This window comes from Octopus bimaculoides, chromosome 6 (genome assembly GCF_001194135.2).
Source record: "Octopus bimaculoides isolate UCB-OBI-ISO-001 chromosome 6, ASM119413v2, whole genome shotgun sequence".
Lineage (NCBI taxonomy): Eukaryota > Metazoa > Mollusca > Cephalopoda > Octopoda > Octopodidae > Octopus > Octopus bimaculoides.
Window position 1 is genome coordinate 101,684,095 of NC_068986.1, and position 5,582 is coordinate 101,689,676.

At 36.8% G+C, this 5,582-nt stretch overlaps 1 long non-coding RNA gene across 3 annotated transcripts in view; it reads left to right on the forward strand.

The window, feature by feature from the left end:
- The first annotated feature begins 1,291 nt into the window (after nucleotides 1–1,291).
- The window catches only part of LOC106869046 (uncharacterized), a 108,538-nt gene continuing 104,247 nt past the window's right edge, over nucleotides 1,292–5,582 (forward strand). For all 3 annotated transcript variants that reach the window (XR_008264459.1, XR_001409363.2, XR_008264458.1), the window contains exon 1: nucleotides 1,292–1,501. This is a non-coding gene — a long non-coding RNA (uncharacterized LOC106869046). The remainder of the gene's footprint in view (nucleotides 1,502–5,582) is intronic.

Here is a 5,582-nt window from a genome sequence, read left to right on the forward strand (position 1 = left end):
ATATATATATATATAGAGAGAGAGGAAGCAAATAACAAATTTAACCTTTTTGATTAAACTCGTATTTTTAATCAACAATTAAACGCAGCGGAAATAAAATTGCGAGGAGTCCGTACATAAAAAAATGTTGAATAGAAAAATATATCTCTCCAGGTTAGCTTCTCGTCAAAATATACTTATATGTACTTAGGAATATACAACCAATCTAACTATAATTGGATATATTAATCCTAAATCAATAGTGTGTGTGTGTGTGTGTGTGTATGCATATATATAAATATATATGTGCGTCTATATAAATGTGGTTATGTGTGTTTGTAGCAATGGCAGTATGAATAAATGTTGTATTCAAATGTGAATGTTCTAACAATATCCAATATTAATCTACTGAGCGACATATAAATAAAAACATTAACTAAAAAAGAACGTGTGTAGACAAACCAAGAAGAAACATTTATAAAGGTCGTGAATCCGTTGTTAGCTGTACCATTTACCTCTTATTTGTTATATTATTTGTTAAACTTTAACTTATGCGGGCTTCACAGACACGTTTGCAATACTTGTTTCATATTGTTTTTAGAAGAAGACACGATTATACCGGCTGTTAAGCGTGCGATAAATTCCATAATGATAATAATTGTATCGAGGGCATCACGTTGCTGAGTGTTAGGGTGGTGGTTAAGGTGGTGGTGTTGCTTGAGTTGTTAGTGCTGATTGGTTCTCGTTGTGCTGATGATGGTGATGTTAGTGGTGGTGGAGGTGGTAGTAGTTAGTAAAGCGAGGGAATGTGTGTATATAACTGCTGTTGCTCTTGTTATTAATAATATAAGTGGAACGAATGAGAGTTTTGTTTGTTGTTCATATTTGTGGATTTTACTGAAGACAAACCACATAAAGTTTTTATTACAGTTGCTGCTGATTACATAGCTATTTGTTGTCTGTAGCAGTTGATATCTTTGTAGTAGTTCGTTAGCCTCTGGTCAGCCCTGATCGAGCAGAGCCATGATCAAAGATAATCCAGTCGTGACCATTCCATCTCTTTTTCGTCAGACACTGGTTAACAGGACTCTGTGTGTGTGTGTGTGTGTGTGTTTGAAGCCTCAGGGGGCAATTCGTGTCTAAGAGTGAAATTCAGCTGTTATTTCGAGTAAGTCGGACCACCAGGGAGACGATTCGCTGGTACCCGTTAACTTTGTTGACGTTGGCTCGTCACGGTAACCATGAAAGGAGCGCGAAAATGAGTGAGAGAAAAATACAGTGAAAGAAGGAAGGTGTAAGAGAATCAGACAGATAGACGGTTAGGGAGGGGGAGAGAGAGGTAAGAGGAGTGGTGAGAGGAGGATTGCATAACTAAACGTTACACACGAGATAAGGTGCGAGAGGGTGCAGAAGAAAAGAAAGGGGATTACACACCTACTTTTGCTAGTAATAAGTATTCATTTGGACGAATTCGTCATAACTGTTGGTGTTGTTCTCCTTACCCTTGTAATAGAAGCAATATGTAAGTAGCTGTGCAGTTGTAGCATTTAAAAATGATTGCAGTGTTGTCATTTAACCTGAAGTCAACTCTGGTGGAATTGACTTATGACGAGTGGCATTGTTTCCAATCGAAAAGAGCCTGTATATATTTATAATTATAATTTCTTTTTTAATTTTCAGGCAGTTTATTTATACCCAGGACATTTAATATATTATTATTTAGCCATCTCGTTTTTAGAACAGAAGCATGTAGTTTGTAAAAGATTTGGCTGCTCGTTCTAGCGACTGAGTAGACTCATTTGTTGCATTCGTGAATACCCCAAAGTGTGTTTATATTTTTGTTCGTTTCTCTTATTTCTCTCTCTTCCTCGCTTTTCTGCACGACTAGGCAATCACTATTGAGTCTAAAGCTCCGATGCACGCACGCATAGACATCTCCGACTAAGAAGTGGTTGCGAACGACTGAAAAGATGATCGTGTTTCTTGTTACCGTCTGCACACATGCCTATTAATGCAGCATATATATATATATATATATATATAGATAGATAGATATAGATATAGATATATTGTGCGTGTATGTGTGATGTTCAGTCTTTCTTTCTCGCTTACTTAACGACTTGTTTTTATATACATACATATACAATAATACATTCAAACTTGTGTATATTCATATGTATATGAACAGTTTAAACATTCCACGCATCAGGGAAATTTGCCTGACTTGAAAGATTCCTATTGCATGTCCTATACAGACGAATAGAAAATAATAATAATAATAATAACAATAATAATAATAATATAAAAGAAGAAACAGCCGAAAGACAGACGGCTAAATTAGTAATGAGCAGGAAAATATGAAATAGATGGAACGATAGACATACAAATTAAGCGATTGAAAGATAGCTAAAAGAATATGCTTAATTAGCAATCAACCTCTCTCTTTCTCTCTCTCCGTATATGTCTGCGTGTGCGCTTGTATATATATATATATGTGTGTGTGTGTGTGTTATCGTTCTATGTTAAGCGTGTATATGTCTTAAGCGGGTGCGTTTGCATTAGATATTTTCATAAATATCGTGAGTGTTGTTAATGGTATTTCAATTATTGTTGTTGCTCTTTTTTAGCTCCAAGGCACCCCTAAACGTGCATAGTTATGTGGAAACGCACATAGACCAAAAAAAAAAAAAAAAAAAAAAAAATTAGCAGAGACGTCCGCTTACAGGTATCGAACGTTACATTATCCAACGTGTTCGTTTCTCTCCTGAGGCAGTGGAATGCGATTTGTGGGAGATTTGGTTCTTATATCTAGCAAGTGGACCAGCATTGTAAAGGCTCCATCATAGGGTGTTTCCGTTTGGCGTATGAAATTCCAATCTCTATACAATGTTTTCCCTTTGCTTTCTTCTTCTATTTCTATTTTCTATTTGTCTTCGCCTCGTTTTTCGTTTTTTTCCTTTCTTCCTTCCTTCCTTCCTTCAGCTCTTTTGCATCAGAAACATTCCAAGCATTTTTTCGCATGCGAAAAAAAAAACAAAAGATCAACAAATAATAATAATAATTATAATAATGATAGTAATTATAACACTACCCATAATTTTGAAAGAAAGAATAACGAAACATTAAAATAAATTATCAAATAATAAATAATAAAAATAAATAAAACACTACCGAGGCCCTCCTTAACCCGGCGCTCGGTTGTATTAGCAGCAATGCCTACAGTAACGGTAATAGTAACAGTAGTGGTAGTAATAGCAGTAGTAGTAGTATTTGTTGTTGTTTATCAGTAGAGTAATGGGCGGCGTAATAGCTGCAAAGTTGTAGTTGACGCAGCAGTAATAGTAACAAAGGCGGTATTGATGTTGATGATAGTAGTGGTGGTGGTGGTGGTGGTGGTGGTGGTGGTAGTAGTAGTAGTAGTAGTAGTAGTAGTTCTCGCAATGTCAGCAGTAGCAGCGATAGTACACGCAGATCACAGTCGACCTTGTATCGCGTTTCATGTAGGAATGCGTGCTAAATGTTTTACGCTTGTTACAAGTGTACGATGTTGTTGTTGTTATTGTCATTGTGGTCTTCCTTCCTTAATTGTAATTATTTAACCCCAGGTCAGTCGTGATAGAATTGAACTGTAATGAATGACATTCCATTTGTGAACATCTCGCCTATTGAAATAGATTTCTTTGTTTTGTTGTTGTTGTTGTTGTTGGTATTCTTTTAATTATATTATCTTTCTTCGATTAATACAATAGGATATAAGTTAGAATGGATTTGGCTGTTTTTTTCCAGGAAGTCAAACGACCACATGTTCGGAAATATCATTTTCGTCTGCATTTCATAATTATTGCTGATATTAGTTGTATTATTGGTATTGTTATTTTAATTATCATTGCAAATAGAGTTGATTAGCAACTCTACTTTAGACTGATTAAGCAGACGTGCGATTTCAGCGCTCCAGACACGACCCTCTCATCTTCGATTGATCCAATCTACCCGGAATTATGTATTTCATCAAATGTGTGTATAGATATTTTAAAATTATAAGTTGCGTTACAAAAATGGAACCAGGCACATGTTCATCATTTTCGTCAACATATTTTTCATCAACTCCATCATCATCATCATCACCTCCGTCATCATTATTAACATCATCTTGTCATCATCAACATCATCATCATCTTTACCACCACAACCGTCATCATCATCATCATCATCATTAGCCGTTATCAGCAGCAAGATGCAAACTGCCGATGTCGTTGGCGACATTACTATCAAATAGCGCCGCTTCATTCGTCACCGACCTCGTAATCACCATAACTAACCATTACCATCAGCCATAGCATCATGTGTCATTGTTGACATTCAGAACGATGTGATAACATTTATTTTTCGTGCAACATTGCATCGTGCAGTTGATAATGTTTTGAAACGCTGCCCGCGCGACATATAAAAGAAACAGCAGCGGCAGAGGTGGTTGTGGTGGCGGCGGTTGCAGCGGTGGCAGCGAAAATGGCGTTGTTCGTCATAGTAGAAGTCGGGCAGCCTTCAATTGTAAACTGATCCGTGCAAATGTAACGTAATGTACGTCAATATATATATATATATGTCTGTGTGTGTGTGTGTGTATGTGTGTGTGTGTGTGTGTGTGTGTGTGTGTGTCTGCAAACGCATATACACCCATACATTCATGCTGTCCTATTGTGCCATTGTTCCTGTATATTGCTGATGTTGCTAGTGGAGTTCAACCACAGGTCAGCCATAGCATCAGCACACCTTATCTTTCAATGGTATTTCTGTCCTGGTCCATTACGTTCCAGTTAGAGATAACAAAGTAATTCTCCAATGAATTATTTTTACTTGGACAAGGGTTTTACTTGACTGAAAATTCTGTTCCTATTTCTAATGATTTATAAAGGCAGACGGATTTATCTCTTAATTTGTTAACAGTTATCACCCACTATACGTATATATATGGAAGCATGGGTGCGTATGTGTAAGAAAAAATGTGTGTGTGATTGTGTGTGTATGAATTTAAAGAAACGATGTGAGAAATTAAATCAAGTTCATTGGTAGGCGCAGGCGTGACTATGTGAGGAGGCACAAAGGCAATTGAGTGGTAAGAAACTTGGTTCCAAACCACATGGTTCCGGGTTCGCTCCCACTGCGTGGAACCTCGTGAGTGGATTTCGTTGATGGAACCTTAAGGAAACCCGTCAAATATATATGTGTGTGTATGTGTCTTTGTATAAGTCTTTGTTCTCCACCACCGGTTGACATCCTATGTTGCTGTGTTTACGTTCCCGTAAAATATCATTTCGGCAAAAGAAACGATAGAATTAGTTTCGGGCTTAAAAACTGAAGTACTGTGGGCGATAAATTCCGCAAGAAATTCTTCAAGGCTGTGCCCCAGCATGGCCGTAATCAGATGACTGAAACAAGTAAAAAGATGCAAGATTTTCTGCTGCAAATTAAATCTAAGTAATTATGCATCTCATAATAGTCTATTTGGTGCATAATTCCTGTTTCTTTGTCATGATTTTAATTTCCTATTTACACTCTCCACTCACCTAACGCTATATCCTGAAGCATATATATATATATATATA